The following is a 25,034-nucleotide window of genomic DNA, read 5'->3' as shown; positions in this document are numbered from 1 at the left end:
GTGTCTGTTTGGTTTGCTTTTTTAAAAATATTCTTATATGAGTTTTCGTTTATTTATAATGATTTATTTTTATATTTTAATCAATTTTTTGTACTTTTCAGATGCACTTAATAAAGATACATCTTAAAAGTAAAACATATTAACTAAAATATTTTTAAAAAGTACTAAAAGCAAACAAAAAATCGAACAACAATCTGCGTTTAATTTGTTCGGATTTTCACTTCCTCTCTCTCTCTCTCTCTCTCTCTCTCTCTCTCTCTCTAAAACACCACTAACCCGAATATCTTCAATATCTCTCTCTAGTTTTGCTTCAAAACCTCAAATACATCATCACCCATTGATTTCTCAACCATAGTTCCTTGGAGAAAAAGGTAGAGCTCGTCAAAAGTTTCATTTCAATCGCACAGGATTTTGTTTTCGTCTCCATCAAAGTTTTACCATTGCTCTCTTCCTCTTCTACTCTTAAGGAAGGGATTTCTTCAACATTTGGTATGATTCTTAACTTAGTTATTTGCTCTTTGAAAAGGTTTAGTGATTTGAGAATTTTGGGTTAAATCTAGGATTTGATTTTGGGATGTAAAAGAGAGATTTTTCAAATAAATTCTTAAAAACGATTGTGGAAGTGTGCATATTGTTGGGTTGTGTTGGAAATTCCGTAAATGTGATTTTGAAAATAAAAAAGGTTTTGTTTGGAAATCACTGATATTTGATTTATGAAAGAAAAAGGAAAGGATGTTGGGTTTTGAAAAGATGTGGAGAATGCATTTGTTGATGATGAGAGTAGAGTTGGATATATATTATCGCTCCGATTTTGAAATTTATGAGATTTTATTTGTTGTTGAAAAATTATCTATTTAGTAGAAATATCTGTTTTGAGCTATCGGTGGAGGATAGTTTTAATTGTTGTAGAATTGCATAAGGATTAGGTTAAATTGAAATTAATTACTATACATCTTGCACCGAGAATTGTTTCATACTTGAACATTGAAAATGTATTGTTTTGAGAAAAAGTGGTGTACACCTTGGTGGATCTAGTTAGGGGTGTGGTTATGGTTTATATTGTTGATCTGTGTGTCCTTAGTGAAAGTCTAGAAACACACACGATTAGTTGCAAATCCTTCTGGTTAGTACCGATAAAATGGCTTTGGTAATGCTTGTATAGTCTACTAGCAGACACGTACTTAGAAATTTCCGGTGCTTTGTATTCATTGCCCTATTTTCCGATATAAAAGTGTATTTTCATGAATTGAAATATAACAATGATGACATTGCATTGTTTTGAGATGGAAAAGTATAACGTTTGGTAAATGACTTGCATATGCATTCACCTTTTGACTTCGTTAAGTTTCATACATAGTGTTAAAGTATCTCTAATAGGCTTTAGCTCATCCTATGTGGACAACAACTTTAAGGTGCTGATGATATGCCATGAAACCCTAGCCAAGTAAATAGGGTTTTCTTTTTGGTTTTTGATTAAGTAATGTTTTGAACAAGTTGTATGGTATTCAAGAAGTTTTCAATTATATTTTCCATTATTTCTTCAAGTATTCTCCTTTCTGTGATTGCTGAATGCTTTCGATGCATTGATTTTATGTTCTTTCATATTCAAGGTATGAGACGAGCCATACTACGAGGGACGAGTCATTTTGCTACCCTAGTTTAGAGCGAATGATTCGTGCCACTTGAGATAGTTCGTGCCTATACATTGAATGTGATAATTCTCTTGGTCAATGCTTCAAATTTGTAATTGCGAGGTATTATTTGGTTCAAACTGTAACATAATTGATTTTCAAATTGAGACCTTATTTATGTAATTAGTGATGAATTCATTACCCTAGGTTTTTTCCAAAATCAATAATTCCAATTTTACTTTTAATTGCTAGTTTGATCTCTTAGTATTTTAATTATTATTAGTTTATGAACAATCATCTCTTTGATCAAAATTAATTTAAGAATTTAACAATTAAATTAGTTTAATTTCACATTTGTTCTTGTGGATTGATACCTGGACTTACCATTATTCTAAGGAATTTGGTACGATTTTTTGTTTATTTTTGATATGTAAAATGACCCATCAATGTCTTATCATTATGCATTCATATGGCCATCATGGCTTGGCTTTCCTTACATTAGCTTCTTATTCTTTCATAACACATTGCTTATACACATTGAAACACACACTTTGAATACACTTGACTTATTACATTTCCTTTTAGGTGTGTTTCTAATTCTTATCCTCATTATTGTGGCTTAAGAATGCCTATGATGGAATGATGATGCAATTATGCACTTTGAAACACTTGACAAAATTTCAGAAGAGAGGTTAGTTTGCTCGAGCGCACTTTTGTTCGCTTGAGCGGCCTGCAAAGTTTGCAAAAGTATTGGGAGCTCACAATTCACGCTCGAGCCAAGACTGAAAATAAATAGTGGTCGCTCGTGTGGCCTTTTTGTCGCTCAAGTCAACTATCAATCTCTGCAAAACTTCTAAGAGCTTGCAAAGTACGCTCGAGCGAAGGAACCATCGCTCGAGCGAACCATGCGAATTCTGAAATTTCCAGATTTTAGTTCCAAGTTCAAAACTCAAATTCAAAGCATCAAAACTCATTCTTTTGGACCCAAACTCAAGAAAACACTTAGAAACTTGTATAACATCACAAATTGAAGGTCATTTCGTAAAATCAAAGCCCAAAAGCATAATAGTTCTTCAAAACCAAACTTTAAAACACATGCATGTAATGATTTTGAAATCCAAACTTCCAAAACATGGACAAATGAGATGTTTAAGTATGAAATCATGGTGAGCTCTCAGGTCTTAGAAAATATACACTTGCATGTGTGAATACTTAGAAACTAAACTCAGAACTTGCATGCATGTGGAAATCTTTTCAAAAATTCTTTTCTAAACTTCAAAAAACATAGAACTTACTTTCAAAACTTCATGACTCATGCATGCATGTAACTTATAGCTTCTAATTTCATCTCTAGTGACATATTTGAGGCTAAAAAAAAGAGAGTTCATGATAAATTCATGCATGCATGTATGGAATTGACCTTAATTCTCACAATCTTAGCTTAATTATCGTACTATTCATATACTCTTCTTGAATTCACAAACGTTATGACTTAATTTCATGAATTACAGTTCAAACTCTTACCAAAAGTCTTCAATCACACTTGTACTAACAAATTCTTCGAGTTCTACTTCACAAATCTTTTATCTCCTTGAATTTCTTCAAGTTCTTCAATTACACATTTTCTCTCTTTAGAAGTGAGCTTACTCACTCTCTCTAAAACCTGTTTTTCATATTTTACTCTCAAATGGTGAAGTTGAGCTCACAAATGAGCTTAAGGCTCAATATATATAGTTATGATGGCTTATTACATTAAATAGAATATTAGGTCAATTAAACACAACTTAATTTGGCAAACTGAATCAATATTTAATTAAACTTACCAAAGTGTTCTAAATATTCCCAATAACTTATTCATATAACCAATTTCAGTTTTGGACACCGATAAAGCTTTCAATTCTCATATCGAAACAGAATTTTGAACAGATATTCCTACAATGGACAAGTAGAAACACAAATAACACATAAGATGCACAATTGACTCACAATTTCATCTTAAATACTTATTAGGCATAATTACAGATTAGTAGTTAATTACGGATCGGGGTTGTCACAGGAAAATATACGTGGGGGACCTGGACAGCTATAAACTCTTCGTAGATGGTGCATCAAATTTAAAAGGGGTAGGAGTATGTGAGACCCTACTTTCCACTAAAGATATTTTGCACGAACAAGCAATCCATCTTGGATTCAAAGCTTCAAACAATGAAGCAGAGTATGAAGCATTTCTTGCATGACTAAGGATCACAAAACTTCTCAATGTCCAAGACCGTACGATACATTGTGATTCCCAGCTAGTGGTAAATCAACTCACTAGCGAATATGCTGCCAGGGACAAAAGGATGCAATCCTATCTAATCAATGTTCATGAAATGATGAAGTTTCTTCAAAGATTCAAGATTGTCCAGATAGAAAAAGAGAAGAATTCCCATGCTAATGCCTTGGCCACCTTCACCTCAACGGTGGAAAAAGTATAGGCCAGAACCATCGCCATCAAATTCTTGCCTTAATCCAGTATTTCAATAAAATCAGAGCAAGACGCACAACAAATTCTATGCACCAATTATGGCGCAAGGTGGATGGACTCGATCGTCAAATACATCAGGGAGGTTGTGCTCCCATAAGATAGGAAGGAGGTTGTGGCTCATCTTTTTTGTGCCTCTTTTTGGAAGGTTTGAAATGAAGGCCTTACAGTTCGGACTCCCATGGTTCTGAATCTAGTCTCACAAGTGCAATATGAAACTGATAAACACCAAAGAGTCTAAATCCGGCAAATCTTTTTGAAAAATCGATTTTAAATCAAATAATGCCAAAATTTGACTACTTTTCCAGATACAGAGTCGCCACCTAAATATTTTATTTTTGGGGAAATTTAGGAAACCCATGACTTGTGCCAAAGCCGACGTGTCCATCATCACCAAAGTTGCTTCAGCTCAGGAACTTAAGTACAAGAGGGGAAGGTCATGAATTGAGCACCCCCGCTCGCCTGATCAAAGATCAGCCTCTACTAATCATGATATGATTTTATATAAACATTATGTATTCTTGTTCCAGCTATTAGCTAACATTACTATGTGATGCGCACAAGCAAGTATAGACTAGTTTGCTTAATTTGGAACAATTCAACTCGTGTTTATTTGCGAAAATGGTTTGAATTTGCCACCACAAGTGGGCCTAAAGATTCGGATTTGCCACCAAATATAGTGGGCTTAAAACATGATTTGCCACATAACAAAGTGGTCTTAAAATGCACATTTGTTGAATCATTCCAATTCAAACAACAAGTCTTCATCCACAGGCATTCATACAGTTTAGCATATAAGCACATAGCCCTATGGCAAGCATACTAATCATGGAAACATTCACACTTATGCAAGTATCCTAAAGTGTAAAAACTCACCGAGTACTCCAAGCCAAAACAGAAACTACTTAGAAAGATGCATGATCCTAACTATACAAGATGCCTAATGCAGCACATGCAATATGCGATCAATAGGCTCAACTACTAATATGGCATATGAATCGATTTGAACAACATGCGGTTAAACACGCATTGAAGAATGTATTGAAATGACAATGCAGTTTGAATGATGCACCGAGCCTCGGTACATGGAATACGAATGAATGGATGTAAACATAAGGTATGCTAATTGAAATATATCCCTAATCTAACCATCGAAAGCGATTAAATAAAAGGGAGAAAGACGTGGGGTTGGAAGACATACACACACACGCGCGCACTTATTACAACATTACGCCCTCGCGAATGAGGGTCCAAATGAATAAGAACTAAGGTAATCTAAGCTAAGCTAGTTAGACTAATTATTACAAATCAAATGAATAACTGGCTAAGCTAATTACTAATTACAACACTATAACTAACTAGAAAACTGTAGACACCCCATTTTTGACTGACCTTAAGACTCAGACGTCATCGATTGAGCGCTCAGTGATGGTGCATGTTGTGCTCGTTTCGAGGTTTCGGAGTTTTTGGCTGAGAGCCTTGCCTCCGGGCCTTTGAACCCTTTGTGCTTTGGCTCGGTTTGTGGACCAATTCTTGTTTTCTCTTTCCTAGAGGGAGGGAGAGGTCTTGTAGACCATCTCTTTGTGGTCGTAGACCACTTTTTGTGGTCGTAGGCCACTTTTTCCGTTTGGAGACTAGTTTTCGATTTCTGGAGCCTTCGGCCGCGCGCCTTGTCTCGGGACAGCTTAACGTTCTTCGTTTGGCATGGTTTTTGAACCACACCTTGTTGCCTCTGGCTAGAGGGACACTGTGGTCCAGGATACCACTTTTGTGGTCATAGACGACTTTTGTTGCCCGTAGACTAGTTTTCGAGGCTTTCGGCCGCGTGCTTTGCCTCCCGATCTCTTGTCTTGCATCTGTTTTGGTTTGTTTTTGGTACAAACCTTGCTTTCCTTGTTTGGAAGGTGGAACAAGGGTGGGAGACCAGTTTTTCCCCTTGGAGACCACTTTTTCTCCTGTTAGCCTGTTTTCTGGTCGGATAACTGCTTTCTTGGTCTTTGGACCATCTTTTCTGGTCGGCCACCATACCACCACCTTGCATTTAGTGTGTAGACCACTCCCACCTATGGCCGACTAGTTGTCTTCTTGGGAGACCACTTGAAGTGGTCGGCCGACCACTTTAACTAGCTGGCCGACCACTTCAAGTGGTCGGCTGCTTTTTGTCACCTTTTTGGAGATATTTTTCGCAAGCTGGCACAGCTGGAGAGCACAAGAACTATCCTCCATACACGTGTATGGAGGGATGGCCTTGAGCCATAGCTTCTTCAAGAAGCTTGTGCTTTTGCTCTCTATAAGAGGGAGGCTCCTCCTCCCTCCTCTAGGTTCAGAAAAATTGCTTGAGAGTTATACATATAGCTTTGTCTCTATATTGCTCTTCTTCTTCATTTTTGTGCCTTAAAGTGTCATTTTGTCTTACTTTAACACACAAACACACACTCAAACACCATCATTTGGTTGCTGAGGTGCTTAGGAGCTGGTTTTGGTGTTCTTGGGTTGGTTTGAGCTTGAAAAACCTGCTGGAGTTGCAGCCTTGAAGAGGGTCATCAAAGGTGAGTTCTTAACCCTTAAATCCCCCATTTTTGCTTAAGCTTTTAGCCTTATTTGCATACTATTTTAAGATTAACTCTTAACTGGAAAAAGTTATTTTTTTTATGCTTAAAATCTTTGTTTAAGGTCACTTTTTCGTTGGGAGTGATTTACCCCCTCTTAGGCCTTGTTAGGCCTTGTTTTGAGCCATCCATTTAGGCTCTTGTTGTAGCGTTTGCATGACCTTTCTACCAATGAAATCCAGAGGATTTTAGTGGTGGAAAGGTGGTTTTGGGGTCGTAAATAGGAGAGGGTCATCCCCTTTCCTTGTATTTTGTATACTTGTTTCATATGCCTCATGTGTGAGCATGTTTGTTAAGCTTATGTTGGCCATATCTTAGCATGTATTTGTGGTTATTTTGCTATGGCATACCAACGTTTTTGCTTGGTTTTGTCACTCAATGCATGCCTAATACACTTGTAGTGTAAATCACACAAACTAGTCTTGCATGCTTCATGAAGTAGCATGTCATTCTAGCTTGGTTTGACTCCATTTCAGCATGTTTTTGGTGATGGTTTTCTATGTCATACCTCTGTTTGGGTTTGGTTTGGTTGGCCCCTTGCATGCTCCATGCACTTGTAGTGCATTTCCATGAAATAGCCTAACATGCATCCTGCTTTGACATGTCATTCTAGCATGCTTTTGGCTTAACTTCAAGAAGCTTTTGTCCATATTTTAACATGCTTTAGCTCTAATTTTGGTTGTTTTGGTCATGCAGGCCATGCTTTGTATAGCTATAGTGCATTCTAGCTTGTTAGCTTTGTGTATCAAGTCCACTAGCATGCATTGCTTGGCTTATTTGAATGATTTGGCATCATTTATAAAGTGATTTCAGTTCATGTTTCATGGTCATGCATTCACATCTTTCACTTATTCAATGCGTTGGAGGATTTCCCCCTTTTATGCCTTAACATGAGTCATTGTATATGCCTTCATGCCTAAGCTTGCGAGCTATCATTTCAATGTGTTTTTGTGGTTATTTTGCAATGATATAACTCTGATTTTTATTGTTTAAGTCATCCCATGCTTGGTCTTAATAGGTGTAGTGTAATCCACCTTATTTTCCTTGTATGCATCATGCCTTATGCCCTCCATGCTAGCATATTTTGGCTTCCTTCCATGCATGTTTTATACTCATTTTAACATGTTCTAGGACTGTTTTGGGTTGCCTTAGCCATATGCTTCATGTTTTGAATAGCTATAGTGCAAGTGCTCGTGCTTGCTTCAAGCTTTGAGCACCATAGCATGCTTCATTTGTGTTGTGTACATGATTTGACATCATTCAATACTTCATTTCAGAGCATTTAGCATTGCCATGTTCCCACTTCATTCACTGTTTAAGTGCCTTTGAGTGTTGTGCATTGTTGCCTAGTTTGTGGCTTAGCATGTATGCCATATTGCCTAGGTACTTGAGCCTCCATCTTAGCATGTTTTGGTCATTGTCTTGACCTAATTGAGCTCTGTTTGTGGTTGGTTCATGCATATTTTCCATATATTGCATGCCTCCTTTGTAGTCATCTTTATTAGCTTTCATGCTTTAGGATTCTTGCATGCTATACTTGTATTGTTTGAGTGATTTGGCATCATTTCTTACCTTATTTCAGTGCATTTAGTGTTGTTACACTTCTGCATTTGTCACTCTTTGAGCACTCTTGAGAGTTGTGCTCTTAGGCCTCTTTGATAGGCCATTGCATTGTATATGCTTGTATGTGCTTTATGTGCCTTAATTTTATCACCAATGGCCACCAACTTGGGCATGATTGAGGTCTACCCCTTTTGGTTTAAGTCCATTTAGCATGTTTACTTACATATTGTTCGCATGCTTATTGTTCATTGCATTGAGTATGCCATCCTACATTGCATTGTGCATGCCATGTGGTTATTTGCCTTGTGTATGCCAAGTTGTTTCTTTGCATTGAGTATGCATGTCCATAACATTGCTAAGTTGCCCTTGTAGCTTGCATTGTGCATGCATGCATTAGCATTGTTTGCATGTCATTAGCTTTGTTAAGTTGATCATATCACATTGCATTGTGTATGCCATGTAGTTGCATGTTTGCATGTTTAAGTTACATTGCATGTTTGCCATATTACTTGTTGCATTGTTGTTTGGATTAAGTGTTAGTCCAAACACGAGGAGCGAGGGATGTTTCATACTTAAAGTGATGAGACATGCCTCAATTATCGGTCACCGACGCTCTTGATCATACATGATAGAGTTTTAGACTTTATGTGTTTACTTGTGCATTCATTTTCATATTGAATTGTGCAACTTCGCCTCTCGACCATCATGCATTGAAATTCGCGGTTGGTGGCCCGAGGGTCGAGAACCACACTCCCTTGAGTTCATGACATGATAGGGAGGGTGGCTGCGCATACATATCTTGCAAATACATTGCCATGCCCTTTCTTGCTCTCTATTGCAGCAAATTGGTGACGTGCAGCAACAATTGGTCGGCCAACCAGAAAAACTAGTTGGCCGACCACTTTTTCTGGTTTGCAGTAGCAAAAAGTGGTCGGCAGGTGGCTGCAGACACCAACAATTGGTCGGCCACCCTCCTACAGGTTCCCAAGGTGGAGTTTCAGCTTTCTGCAGCTTTGTGCAAAGTTCTGAGGACAATTGCAAACAGAGGCAAATTGGGGCATCGCGACAGATTTCCGAACGAGGCGACCGGGCATGCATCCATTCTTCTCCCTCTTAGAACCTCCTGTTTTACTGCTTTATTTAGCTTCTTTGCTTAGCTAGATTAGGCATTCGTTTTGTACTTTAATAGTTAATGCGTTTAACTATTTCAATTTGTTTTGTAATAATTAGTTAACTAGGATTAGTTAATTAATTTTGTTGTGTAATAATTAGTTTAATTAGCTTAGATTAGCTAGTCAGCTTCTTATTAGGTCTCTCCCTCGAGAGGGCCAATTGTTGTAATAAGCGTGTGTGTGTATGATGCATGTTTTCCAAACCCCATTTCTTTCTCCCTTTTACTTAACCGCTTACGATGGTTAGTTTTAGGGCATATTTTGTTTAGCGTGCCTTATGCTCGCATGTTTATATCCATTCATCTGTCTTGCATGCACCGGGCTCGGCGCATCATACCAACTGCATTGTATTTTCAATACATTTACTTGAATACGTGTTCAACAACATGTTATCGAGTTGCATTTCACATGATATTCTAGGTAGCCGAGCCTATCTTAGTTGCATTTTCGCATGTGTTGCATTAGCCATCTTAACATGAACTAGGATCATGCATGATTTCTAGCTAGTTCTTTGTTTTGGCTCGGAGTACACTGTGAGTGTTTACGCTTTAGCATACTGCATGTGTGTTATTGATTGCAATGAAAGCATGCTGGCCATGAGTCTAACTGCTTAAGTGATTAACTGCTTGAATGCATGTGGGTGAAGGTTGGATTACTTGAATTGGAACAATTCATTGAAATCCACATTTTAGCCTACTTGCAAGTAGCAAACTTTAAACCATTTTTCCAAATGGATATGTAATGTTTTGTTCCAACTTAGGCAATCTAGTTTATACTTGTTTGCTGTGTGTATCACATAGTAAATTCTAGGTTAATAACCAGAATAAAGGCCGATATCATGTTAGTAAAGGCCGATATTTGATTGGGCGAGCGAGGTTGCTTATTGCATGACCTTCCCCTCTCGTACCCAAGTTCTTGAGCCGAGGCAACTTTGGTGATGACGGACACGTGGCCTTTGACACGAGTCAGGGTTTTCTAAATTCCCCAAAAACAAAATATTTAGGTGGCGACTCTGTATCTGGCAAAGCAGTCCATGTTTGGCACTTCTTTATTAAAATCAGTTTTCCAAAACGATTTGCCTTATTTGGATTCTTTGGTGATTTATCGATCTTACATCGCACATTGTGAGATTAGATTTAGAACCGTGACATGAGTCCGAACTTGTAGTAGCTAGAGAGCGAAACCGAATTTCTTGCCTTCACAGTGCGGAGCGTCGGAGAGTCCTCGGGGCGCGTCTACAGTTTCTGGCGACTCTGCTGGGGAGTTAGAGAACTTGACTCGAACTGATGATACCTTGTTTTGACTACACTTATGTGTTTCTTTACATTGCATTTGCATTGGTGCGCCTAGGATACCGTGTTTGCTGTATGCTATTCCAGAACGGTTTGCCGGAGGCTTGCTTTGAGAAACGCGCCATAAGGTTGAGGCACCCTTTTTGACCATTCGACCTAGTGCATATCAGAATCCATAGTGACTATTCCAAACTAGGACACGTTACTTATCCTGCTGTAGGTAGTTTGAAACCGTTGCGTGTGTAGTGAAACCCTAGCTCCTGACAAAATAGGACATAGAAACCCTACCCCACCATAGGGGTGTTTTGGCTCTCATTTGCTTGCTATGTGCTGTCAGAGCGTGTCTTTACAGGGTTGTGTGTATCAATTTGCAAGTCTGGGTATCAGGCCTACGGGCATCAGTATTTGAAGAATCAGTTTTACCAGAGGATATCAGTTTTGGGGCAGCAATTTGGGGAACAGTGATCAGTGTCGAGAACAGTGTGTTCAGCTTACAAATGCCAATTGTGTGTTGTCGGGCCAACTGTGTGTTGTCTTTAATTTATTCAGCTCATAACATAGCACACTACACGTTTTGGTTGTTTGTTTCCTTATTATGCTTTATTTATCTTTTTACAAGGTAGTTTAGCACTATTGCTTCCAACCAGGTAGATATTCCCCGAGCACTTTGGGTTAGAGGTCGAAGGCTTAATCGTTCTGAGGATCTGATAGACGAACAACCAGTGTTCCATTCATTACCCCCGGTTACTAGACATAGGGCAGTTAGGCAGAGGATATCAGTTTAGCAGCCAGTTCTGAGGGCTTTGTCTACCCCACCTGAGTACAGTAGGGATCAGAGTTCTGCTTCTCCCATAGAGAGGGAATACACATCAGTTCAGTCAGACCCACACTTTTTAGTCGAAATGAAAGAGATGATACGTCAGCTCCAGGAGACTATGAAAAACATGCAACAGGCTGCTGCCCGTCAAACAGAGATTGTGGCACAACAAGCAGATTTAATTGCCAGGCTACAGCAACAAACCGGAGCATCTGCTTCACACCAAGCTCCTTCCCCACTCGGAGTTCCAACACCCGGGGAGACTGCCACCGTCTAGGCAAATACGGACGTGCCAACGGGGCCAGCTCCGCCCCCAATCCTACCTCAGCTGTCCAAAGCGCCCACCAACTTAGTGGATTCACCGTTTGAATTTGAGGTGGATCCAACAGCGCTAAAAGTAAGCAAGCTAGAAAAGATTTTCAAGAAGTCTCAAGGAGTTCATTCCATTCCGGATATAGAGGATGGATATACCGACTCTGTCGTGATGTTGCCAGACCGGTTTAAAATGCCGCACATAGACCGCTTTGATGGGTTTAGGGATCCTATGGTGCACCTGCGGCTGTTTTCAGATATCCTAAGGCTGATGGGCCTCTCCAGATTGCAGAAGCTTTCCCTGTTTGGTCGGACCCTGTCGGGTGTAGCAGCTATTTGGTATGCAAAATTGGAAGACTCTATTAACAAGAATTGGGAGGAGATGGTTGTGGCCTTCATTGCTCAATACTCCTATAACACGCAGATCAAGGTCACAACTCATGATCTCGAGACAACCAGGCAGGAACCGAAGGAGAGCTTCTCCGACTTCGTAACCCATTGAAGGGCCAAGGCCTCGATGATGACCATCAGGCCGATTGACAAAGATCAGATACAGATGGTTGTGCGCAACCTCCAGCCCAAGCTCATGCAGAAGATGATCATCCTCCCCCTTCCCACCTTTGCAGATCTCATAAGATTGAGGTGCAAATCGAGGACGCCGTGAAACAGGGTCTGATTGACCATGAAAGAGAGCAGCCCAAGAGGGCATTCAACCGTGGTACGAATGCAGGCACAAGCAGTGCAACAGCTGCCAGAACTTCAGATGTAGGAATGGTCACCATCGCCGCTCCAAAAACCCTTACAGCTACCCCATTCACCGGTGCGTCCGGTAGTAGCTCACAAACAGCTAGATATGCATCCAGAGGCCAAAGAGCCTTCACTCCACTATATATGCCCCTATCCAAAGCTTTGGGGGTTTTGATCAAGAAAGGGCACTTGAAGCCCCTAGTGCCGCGACCATTGCCAGAAAAACTTCCTCCCTTTCATAACCCAGCAAAGTACTATGCCTATCACCAACATCATTGTCATGAAACCGACTAGTGCTTTCGATTACGTCATGAGATTCAGGATCTCATCGACAACAAGGTGATCGCACTTCCGGAAAAACCAAACGTCATAACCAACCCTCTCCCACCACATAACCGAGCTCCACCTCCCAAGCGCATCAACTTGATCCAAACTGGGGTTGTGTCATACGACCCTAGCATATATATCACCCCTTCTCACTTAACCAAGCTAGAGGTGTTCATTCCGGATAGCACATATTTGTGCATGTTGAGCACCTTCCAAACCCAACCTGAGCCGGTGGTGGTGACTATCAAGGATAGAACCGGGATGATTGTGGGAGCAGATGGGAATAATCATTCAGAGCCTGAGGGGTCTGCGAGATTTGTGTATAACCTAAACGGTTACATCACACTAATAGATCAGCCTAAGCTAAAGGTGGAAATGCCAGCGGGGGCAGAGATCAATGTCGTACGGGAGGATGGACCTAATCAGGGGCTAGATGACCTAGCAGAATTGGAAGAGGACATAGCCAACTTTCAATTCTTTAATGAACAGGACTCAGGGGACATGACTATCAACTGGTTTGATCTGGAAGGGTCAGCGGAAGCCACTGGATGGCTCAGTGACGAGCCAGATGTTATTGAACAACCTCAGCTAGAACAAGGACCGTTAGAAACGGGGACATCAATAGTGGCTGGAATGGCTGCGAATCAGGAGCAACCACTAGAGAGCACCGGTGATAAGAATGTTTCTCGGGATCAGAGTATTTTGAGTATAGAGGATATTGAGCAGCAGGTTGCACTGAAACAGTTTGAGCAGGAAAAGATCGAAGATCTGGAAAAGGCTAGAAAGGCCAAAGCCCCTTGTAGACAACCCATCTTTGACTGTCCTCAAGACTTGGACGTCACCATTGGAACACTTGGTGATTACCCTTGTTTGTGTTCGTCTTGAGTTCCCGGAGGTCTCGGTTGCGCGCCTTGCCTCAAGATCTCTCGACTCGACCGTGTTGCGTCTGGTTTTGCACCAAACACTTGTGTTTTGCCTTGGAGGGGCAGGGAATGCCTTGTGAGGCATCCCCACACATCACCGGCCATGGCTTGAGGCCACCGGCCAGTGATTTTGTTCCATCGGCAATGTATATTGTCGGTCGGCCATTTATTTTGCCAAAATGGCAATTTTGAATGGCCGATCACTGTTCATCTACTTTTGGTAGATATTTTTTGCCACCTGTGATAGTTGGCACCCACTCTGCTCCCCTCCATACACGTGTATGAAGGGATTTCTCTCTTGACAAGCTTATTTGACAAGCTTTACAAGAGAGAGCTCTATAAGAGAGAGTCTCCTCTCTTGGCATTAGGGTTAGAAAAAATGGTTAGGGAGCTCTGATTTTTTTGGGTTAGGGCTTATATATAAATTCTATCTATATACCTCTCTCTCTTGAGTGTTCTAGGTGTGTTTGTTCATAGTATTATACACAAACACACACTATCACACCTTTCCTTGGAACTAAGGCCTTTGAGAGTTGTTTTTAGAGTTTTGAAGTTGATTTCAACCAAAAGAAGCTACTGGAGCTCCATTGTTGAAGAGGGTCTTCAAGGGTAAGCAACTTTGCCCCTTTTTACCCCTTTCTTGCATTGTATTTTTGCCTACCTTACAACTATTTTTGTGTTTAGGGTATAACATAAAAAAGTTCTGTTTTTAGGCCCTCTAAATAGTTTGTTTAGAGTGTTTTGTGGTTTGAGGTTGTTTGACCCCCCTTAAGCCTTGTAAGGCTCCATTTTGTGCCATTTTGTGTAAGCTCCGAGACCTTGGTGTTTGGGCCTCCTCACCACTGAAATCTTGAGGGATTTCAGAGGTGAGGATGGTGCCTTGAAGTCCCAAGAAGGAGAGTGTCACCCCCTCTCCTTGTTGTCCTTGAAAAGGACCATTTTTGCCTCTTGAGGGAGCATCTAGCTTAGGCTCTTGTTGACCATGCCTTTGCTGATTTTTGTGCTTATTATGTCATAATATGCCTCTGTTTTTAGTTGGTTTTGGTACACCATGCTTGCTTAGCATACATGCCTTGTAATGCCACTTTGTTGCCTTAACATACCTTAGGTTGTAAACCATTATTCTAGCATGTTTTAGGCTTGGCTTTGTGAAGCTTTTGTGCTTATTTTGCTATGTTTGAGGTCTGTCCTTAGTTGTTTGGGTCGACTTTGGCATGCTTAGTATAGCCCCTTTGCATTTTTGGTTTGTTGGCCTTAAGTGTGTGAATGTATAGCATGCATCCTTGCCTTAATTTAGTGGGTTGGGACCATTTGCCATGTTATTTCAGTTCCTTTAACAAGCTTGTATGCTTGCCTTGGATGCCTCTTTGAAGCTTTGAAAGCTTGTGTTGCATGCTCCATGTTTTGGCCTTTGTGCATGCTTTTGAATTTGAGCCACTTAGATGCCATCTAGGTGCCCCTTGGGTGTTGTTTAGGTTCGCATTAGACCTATTTTAAGTCCTCTTAGCCTTGTGAGGCTTGGTTGACTTAGTCTTGGTTTAAGCCTCTTGGCTTGTCTTGGGTTTTTGGCTTTGTTTGCATGTCTTGTTTATCTTGTTCAATTGGCTTAGCACCTTTTGTAACATGATTTTCAATGCTTACCTTGCATGCCATTAGTCCATGTTATGCCTCTTTCAAGTGTGCTTGAGAGTTTCCCTTTTGTGTTTGAGTGTTAGCCCTTTAACATGTGCATGTGTGTATGTGTGTTTAGTGCTCGTTTCATAGCACTTATGGCCACTGTTTTGGGCCAAATTAGAGCTGCCTAAATCATGCTTAAGTCCATCCTTTGCTTGCTTGCATGCTTACCTTGCATGTTTGTTTGCATTCTTGCATGTACATCTTGCATTCCCATGTTGCATCCTTAGCTTGCATGCCTAGGTTGCATTGCATCTAGCTTGCATGTATTTTTCCTTGATCTAGTGATAGGAATTGGGCTTTGGTTTGTTGGTTTGCATTGCATTTGACATCAAAATGTGCACACTTGGTCCCTTGGGCCATCACACATGGAAATGCGCGATTGATGGTCTGAGAACCAAGGAGCATGCCCCTATGACTCACTCACATGATAAGGGACATGATTGATGCATATATGGCTTGAATTGCATTGCCATGCAAAGTTCTGTCCTCTGCTGCTGTCAAACAGGTTCTGCAGGAACTTCTTGCCGATCAACTGCATAGATTGCCGACCGGCAATAAATCGGTGGCCGATGGATTCATTGTGTGCCGATGGACACCAAATCACAGCCGGTGATGATTCCCTCCAGCCGGTGGCACTCCTCAACATCCAGTGAGCACATCCTGAGACTTTGGCAGTCTTCAGAGGAGTATAGCAGGGAAAACAGAGGCATCTTGCGCATGGCAGTGTACTTTTGAGCAGGACCGAGCATGCATTGCATTGGGCTCTCTTCCCGAGGCGGTTTATCTGTTTCCCCTTGATTAGTTAATTTGCTTAGCTAATTAGATGGCCTGTAATATTTAATTAGCTTGTAGGTTAATTATCTGTAATATTTATTTGGTCCCTCCGGCCGAGGGAGAATCTGTAATAAGTGTGGGTGCGTGTGTGTACATGTCTTCCAATCCCCACTTCTTTCTTCGCTTTTATTTGCCCGCTTATGAAGGTAGATTAGGGCATGTTTAAATTAGCATACCTTATGCTATGCATGCGTGCATCCATACATTTATCTTGCATGCACCGGGCTCGGTACATCATGCTAACTGCATTTGTACTTCAATTCCAAATTGAATACTTGCATCAATTGATTGCATTTCACATGCCATGTTTAGGTTAGCCGAGCCTACTCTAATTGCATCCTGTATGTGTTGCATTAGTCAATTTGACATGAACTAGGACCATGCATGTTGGCTAACTAGTTTATTGTTTTGGCACGAAGTACGATGTAAGTATTTTCATGCTTTAGCATATCGCATGCGTGTGAATGCTATCATGACAGCATGCTTACCATGTGGCTAGATGCTTATGTGATAAACTGTTTGAATGCTTGTGGGTGAAGGTTGGATTGTCTGAGTTGGAAAAACTCGTTGAAATCCGTATTTTAGCCTACTTGCGAGTAGCAAATTCCAAAGTGTTTTTCAAGACAAACGGATATGCAATGCTTATTTCCAAATTAGGCAATCTAGTCTATACTTGTTTGCTGTGCGCATAACATAGTAATTCTAGGCTAATAACTGGAATAAGAACACATAACATTTTCAAAAACGGATATCACGGTTAGTAGAGGCCGGTCTTCGGATCGGGCGAGAGGGGGTGCTCATAGCTAACCTTCCCCGATCGTACCCAAGTTCCCGAGCCGAGGCAACTTTGGTGATGACGGACACGTGGCCTTTGGCACCTAGTCAGGGTTTTCTAAATTCCCCCATTAAAATATTTAGTTGGCGACTCTGTATCTGGCGAAACAGTCCATGTTTGGCACTTCTTTTCAAAAATCTATTTTCTCAAAACGATTTGCCAAATTTGGACTCTATGGTTCAGATTTAGAACCGCAAACAAAATCGAGTCCGAACTGTAGCGTGTAGCGCGGGGTCCCTCGCAGGCGCGTGCTACAGTTTCTGGCGACTCTGCTGGGGATTTTAGAGAGATTGACTCGAACTCATGATATCCTGTTTTGATCTCATTTATGTGTCTCTTTGCATTGCATGTGCATTGGTGCACCTAGGACACCGTGTTTGCCAACTGCCGTTCCTGAACGGTTTGCCGGAGGCTTGTCTTGTCAAGACATGACCATAAGGCTGACCGGTTATGGGCTTTAACAGTATGGGAACACAAACCCCGATTTTTACCGGGGCACCCTTTTCGACAATTCGACCTAGTGCATATTCGGATCCACAGTGACCATTCCAAGTTAGGAAAGGTTGCTTACCCGATTATAGGTTGTTTGAAATCGCTGTGTGCGAAGTGAAACCCTAGCTCCTGACAAAATAGGACAGGGAAACCCTACCCCTTTATAGGGGTGTTTTGGCTCTCACTTATCTGCTATGTGCTTTAGAGTGTATCTCTACAGGAACGTACATATCAGTTTGCAAGTTTGAGTATTAGACCTGAGGGCATCAGTGTTAGTTTATGAGAATCAGTTATCTGTGGGTATCAGGTTCAGTTTTGGGGATAGTGATTCTGGGGAACAGTGATCAGCAATAGAGTCCAGTTGTTCGGCTACACCTGTGGTTGATTTGTTTGGGCTGAAATGCTGTCTGTTTTTCCTTTCAGTTCAGAGTGTCCAGAGAATTGATACAGAATAGCTAGTGTTCCCCCTTGCTGAGGCAGGACTTATGATGACGCAGAATTCAGAAGAGATTGTGGTTATGACAGCTACGCTAGATCAAGGGATCACCCTGCAGGATGAAACCAATGTTGATGTATCGCATCCGCCAAGGTCGCCTGTCGAGCACCCGATCTGGACTCCCCAATTGTATCAGGCTCGCGAGCCCACTACATTTGAGCTGATGGGAATGATTGGTGACCTCCAGAGATCCGTGGCCGATCTGGCCTATGGAATGTCAGCTTCACCGCCAGTGGCACCGTATGTCGGGAATTTCATACCACAGGAGCCCCCGCTACTGGGGCGGATTGCAATAGAGCTCAGCCAGCTAGAGGTGGCTTCCAGCTACAGCCACGACGTGTTAGCAACAACCGAGCTTCGCTCTGAAGTAGCAACCCAAACCCTTGACCAGGCTGAGGCTAGAGGCAAGAACAAAATGAAGGCAGATGCCGATCCCATTGAACAACTGCTACGGGCAGTCGAGGCTTTGAAAGCCGGGGGGATGAACAAGCAACAGATATCCGCAGTTGTGGCAAAAACTGTGGAGGATGCTTTCCCCACTTCACCTGAGGGTAGTTCAAGTCAGTCAGAAAATCAGGATAGGCCCCGTCATGCCAGAACAGTTCCTCCTATTCCCAACCCTGCACCTGGGAAAGATCAGAAATCCAAGGCAGTGCCTGCCGACCCTTTTGCTTATGCGTCTAGTAAGAATACTCAGACTTCAAAGTACCTGCCCCGAGGGCGGAGGATCTTTCATGCTCTCTACATGCCTCTATCTAAGGCACTTCAGACTCTTGCCGAAAGGGGGCACCTCAAACCCCTTGAACCTCGACCTCTCCCGAAGAATCTCCCTCTCACGCATGATGCTGCTTTGTACTGGGCGTACCACCAGTAGACTGGTCACGCCACCGACAACTATTTCCGCCTTCGCCATGAAGTGCAGGATCTGATCGATAATGAGGTCATTCTTCCACCTACCTTAGCGAAGTCTGTTACCACCGAGCTGTTGGACTTTGAGGATACGGCAAGTATGTGATCAGGGGTTGGACCACCTGCGGGCGGCGCTCGGTGTATTTCAGATGTGGCGTCTGGCACGTACTTTTTGAGCATTTATAAATGCAGTTTTGTAGCTTCTGGCTTGGGTTTTGAGTCAGTTCTCTATTTTGTTTTTGAGTCTGCCTCTTTGCTTTGAGTCAGTCTTTTTGTTTTTGGGTCTGGCTTGTGGTACCGAGTCAGTCCCGTTGTATCGAATGTCGAGTGATTCCGGGGTTGTTGCCTCGAACACCGTTTTTGTATTTACCCTTTTTGCTTTCTTTTTGAGTCTGTCTCTGCTGTGGAGCCAGTTACATTCGAGAAACCTGAATGAAACAGCCGCGGCTATCATGTTTCCGTGCTTATTGTTTGTTTTGGGCTAGTTGTGCCAGAGGTTTTGAATGGAACGGCCCTGCATTCTACCTGCTCTTCTGTGCCTTGAGAATTATTGCATTGACCTATGTTCTTCAAAACGTTTTTCGAAACATTACGATAAAAACGAAGAGGAAGGAATTCCTCCGGTTTTGCAAAAATTTGATCAATTGAGAGAAAGAGAGGCATGCTAAGCCTTTAATGAATGAAATCATGCTTGTCAGCGTGAGTACTGGGAAGGACCCTGGCTTGATCCAGACCGGTTCCACACCATCTTCGGCGCGAGCGATTTGTCGCTTTCTTAAAAACTTTCAAAAACAAATGTTTTGCACGGCCCTGTGAAGACCTGTGTGGAATCGCTCTTGAGATTGTGCAGCCTAGGATCGCTCTCAGCCTCAAGATTCTACCCGTTTGTTTTCGAACCTTGAACCCGTTCAGAACGTTCAACGGTCAACCGCCATGTAAAGCCCGTGTGGCCAGTTTTGAAGCAGCCCTCGAACGAGAGGCACCAAAATCAGATCAAGAAGATCAGATCTCACTGGAAGAAGCATGTGAAGCAGCCATGATGGATTCTTCTGCAAATCATTTCAACAGCCGTTCTCCTAGATACAGAGAGGCTTCAACTTCAAAAACCATTTGGCATGGACTTGTTACACTTTTACCCTTTTAAGAGGCTCACTGGGCCGAAAACCCAGAAGGGGGACCCAGGCAAAAGTTAGAGCAAGAGAAAAATACAAAAAATGCAAAAAAAGAGAAGAAATAAAATCAAAAAAGAAAGAAAAAATACAAAAAATCAAGAAAAAAAAAACAAAAAAAAGAGAATGAAAAGAAGCTCGCAAGGTCGAAAACCCGCATCGGGCGCCTTGGCAAAAGTTAGAGCCTAAAAAGTGAAGGTTAAAATACCCGAGTGTACCTTAATCGGAACTACGTAAGGCTTGATTCCCATGTTTGGGATACGTAGGCAACTTCATCCTGAAGTCCAGCCCTCAACGCTTTCATAGCGCCTCAGTCCATGTAATGGTTTTGATCATCCTTGCCTTCTCTGAATCCGATAGTTCGGTTGTGGCAACCGGATACATAGGCAACTTCGTCCTGAAGTCCAGCCCTCAGCACCTTCAAAGTGACTATGTCCATATATTGGTTTTGACCATCTTCGTCTTCTCCGTATCCGAGAAAGTTCGGTCGTGATCATCACTGGCAAGGACTGTTTACAATATGCTGCGACATCATCTAGACAAGGGGCAACTTTCCGTTGCCATGATGTCGCCATTCAAACCAGGGGCAACTTTCCGTTGCCATCCACCCCTTCCAAGCCAGGGGCAATTTTCCATTGCCTCCGATCGAGGTTGTGCATCTCGAGGGTAAGTTCCGCGCTTGTTTAGCACCGGTCGTTTGCAAAAATAGTTTTTGAGAATTTTTACTGAGGTTGACTAAGTTTTCTTGAAAATTATTTCATTTTCCAAAACTGGACCATTTTCTTGGATCCAAAAAGGAAAATTTTCAGTGCTTATAGCCTGACCTGCATGGTTTTCAAATCAAAAATCGAACCAGTACGTTAATCCGACTCTCATCTTGATCAAAACTGTTTTAGTAGAAAAACCAAAACAAAAAATGGTCAAAATGATGAACTAGGGGCACAGGTGAGTCAGGCGTTCTGTCTTTCCCCTGTCGTCAACATACTTGCCAGGAGGGCACTCTACCCACCAGAAGAAATAGCTGTGAGCTAACGACGTTAGGCATGAACCTGCAACTTCCTATTCATTCATCAATCACCTTGGGGAGGGACGAAAAATGAGAGAATAAAGAATAGAGAGGTGTAAGTTGAGAGAAAAGTAAGAAAAAGGGTTTTGAGAGGAAAAAACCGAGCCTGAGGACCGAGTGATGTGAGAATCACAAATCAGAAAGGGTGGGAAATATACCCGGAGGAACTGGCTCCTCGAGATTTGAGGTCTTTCGTTGAACATGTCCGCGTGTCGTGTCTTCCGTTTTGTTCACCTCAACTTTTGTTTTGGGTCATTTCCGAGCGTGTCTCATTGTGTTTAGGTCGTATACCCTTTTGTTTGAGTCCTCCCCGCTGTGTTCAGTTGTAGGCTCGATACCCCGGTTGAAAATTCGTTTTATTTCAAAAATCATTTATGCTCAGAGTGCTGTGCCATTCTCTACATTTGTGCGAAGCAAAAGAAGAAGAAAAAAATTTGGGGGCATCTGAGCGTGCTTCAACTTCAACTGGTCCCGTCTTTGTGTTCCGTCTTGTCAGATTGGGCCGTTTGTTTAGGATTTGCTGTGTGCAGAATGAACCGAGTGTGGTGTTAGGGGCTGTATGCAGACTAATCCCCAACAGAGTATGGGCTGTGCGTTCAGTTTGAGCAGTGTGTTGCTTAGGCTGTTTTGCTATGAGGCCATTTGGTTATCTGATCATTATAGTACAAATGCTCAATTTTTTTAAAAACAACAAGTCAATTCCATTGACATTGAGTTGTGACATGATGTGATGCGATGCAATACATGAGATATGTAAATGTAACACTTTTTAAGAAAAAAGTTTGTTCATTTCATTATCTTTTTCAAGTATATAGCTTTGAAAACAAAAATATGCCTGCGACAGTACAAGGTAATCTAACTACCAGCAAAGAGAAGAAAAAAAGAAGAAAAACAAAAAGTACAAAAAAGAAGAAAAGCAGCAATCTGGATCGTCATCAGTAGTCTCGGGCCCGGGGATCTGTCCTCACCCTCTTTCTTGACGAAGGTCCAGGGGCATCGTCATCAGCATCGTCATCTGAGCCTGAGTCTGAGTCGTCTCCAACCTCCTCAGATGACCCGGCCTCTGCCTCTGCCTCGGACACGTCATCATCATCATCGTCATCATCAGGGGTCGGCGCCCGAGAGCTACTCCCGACATGAACACGGCCCCCTGGTACGGGGATGTACAACGTCTCCACGCCCTCCTCGAGCAGGAATAGAGGGCCCAGCCGGAGCACCACCCACCGGAGGAATCTGGAAGGGAGGCGGAAAAGCACAAAAGGCAAATGCATCAGAATACTGTGAGCAAGTGTATCAGTGGAGAATGCAGTGTACAGTGTGTGAATGCCGTGAGCAGTTTATCAATGCAGAATGCGGTGTATGAGTACAGTGTATGAATGCCGCGAGAGTTTATCAGTGCAGAATGCAGTGTATGAGTACAGTGTATGAATGCCGTGAGCAGTTTATCAGTGCAGAATGCAGTGTATGAGTACAGTGTATGAATGCCGTGAGCAGTTTATCAGTGCAGAGTGCAGTGTATAAATGCAGTGTATGCAGTGTATCAGATGCTGTGAGATCAGTGTGTCAGGTGTTGTGTCGTGCATCAGATTACGTGAATCAGCTTATGAATGGTTTGAGACCGTCGTCAGAAGGACATACCGGAATACTATAGAGGGCTAGGAGGTCGAAGGTCCGCTGTAGCATCCCCATCATGGAGGCATTCAACTCCACGGACTGCCGGGTGTACTCGGAGGACGCCTGCAAGAGTACAAGATGTATCAGTATTCCGCGGAATATCAAATAAACTGAAATGAAATACCAATGCAAGATGAAAAATGAAGTAATACATACCGGAGGCAAGTCGGGGATACCGACTAACTCATGATCAGCCGGGAGAGGAGCAAAGGGGATCTGGTAGGTCGCCCCATCCTGCCCTCTGTATGTCAGTAAAGTGGGTAGAGCAGGCCAGCTGGTCCCCCGCCCTCTTTGAACTCCACCCCTGCCGCGGACTCGAGCTCTCCTCGACGCTCCTACCCCAGCCCCGCTCCCGCTCCAGCTGCCGGCGCCGCTGGCCTCTCTCCCTCAACTCGGTGACCACCGCTCAAGGGTCGCATAATGTAGGTCTGGACGTACTCCGCGTAGTCGCCCTCGCCTCTGTGATGCTCTGCACCCCAGCCGACAGTGTAGTCCCTCATCTGCTCAAGAGAGAACCCCTCTGTATGCCTCATGTGTGTAGGAGGTGGACCCGGGACTATCTGCTCCGGTAAACCTAGAGTCTGACGCAAGAAACGCTCGCCCAGGTACCAAGCCCGACAGACCGGGCCCTCCAACAGAATTCGGCAATGGGCAGTCTCCCCTGCACCCTCATAGTGATCCCTCACCACGACCGGCAACGGAGCCCAGGGCTGCCAGGTGATCTGAAAATGAAATGCAGTTTGTTATCTAAGTGAAGCCTAAGAAAATTCTAAAGTTGAACATACCTCCGCGGCGGTGATGGTGTCGAAGTAGCGGCGGAAGAAAATGAAAGACTCCCGTGGCCTCCGCACGCATCGCACGTCAAAGCGATGAGAAAAGGGGACACCGAGTGGGGTCTCCACGTCAGGTACTGGGGCAAGCCTGGGAAAATAGGCATACACCCACAACTGCAGAACAGATATAAGTATGATTATCAGATAGAGAAAAATATAGAACAAAGCAGAAATGGCAGAGCCGTGTGTTGTGCAGTGTATTGTACAGAGTATACAGTGTGTGCAGTATACAGTCAAAGTAAAGCAGAGTATATTTGAGCCGCGTGTGTAGTATATAGTCAGTAAGAGGCAGACCGTGGTGTGTGCAGTGTACGAAATACAGAAAATGTGAAGCAGAAATGTAAAAGGGGAAGAAGATGTACCTCCCAAGCTCGCCAGTAGCCGCCGAGAAGCTGTCCGCTGAGGCGGGAAGAAGAGCTCACGTAACCGTACAAAGTGGCCAAGCCGGTGCCACCCTAGTCGTAATGACGGATCCGCCTGATATCCACCAGTGCGCTCAACAGGCATAGAGGCACGGTGTTCGCCCGGTCGGCGAAGAGAGTCGTCCCGAAAAGGAACATGATGAAGCCCCGCGCATACTGGTCCACCTCCTCTGGGGTCATCTGCGCCTCGTCCGCCAAGGCCGGCTGGATCCGGAAATGGCTCTCAAACCACGAGTACCTAACAAACCCTGCTTGAGCGAGGAGAGGTTGAGTGCCGAGAAGGTATAGCTGGGTGGCGTCCCACTCACCCATATCGGTGCCGAAGGGGATCAAATCACCCCCTACCCCAACGCCGATGAGCATCGAGAAATCATAAGGGGTCATCGTCATATCCCCCGCAACGGAGAAGTGGAAGGAGTTGGTGGTATCCCACCACCTCTCCACTAGAGCGGCGAGCAAGGGCCTGCAGGTCGTGAGCCGGGAGAGCCCCCTGCAGAAGATGCCGAAGCTGGCCTCGTCAACGATACGACGAATAGCGTCTGGAAGCTCTAGGTACCAATCCCGAGCGACGACATTCCCATACCTGCGGATGGTATGGGAATCCCCCTGTAATCAAAAACAATTGCGAGGCAATATTCAAAACGCAGTTTTAAGAAGCATACAGGTATAACATGTGTGCATGTTTTCAAATTCAAAGAGACATCGGGTGC

Source organism: Camellia sinensis, chromosome 1, assembly GCF_055761805.1.
Source record: "Camellia sinensis isolate YWXY chromosome 1, ASM5576180v1, whole genome shotgun sequence".
Lineage (NCBI taxonomy): Eukaryota > Viridiplantae > Streptophyta > Magnoliopsida > Ericales > Theaceae > Camellia > Camellia sinensis.
The sequence above is the reverse complement of the archived record's forward strand: the minus strand, read 5'-3'. Positions refer to the sequence as shown.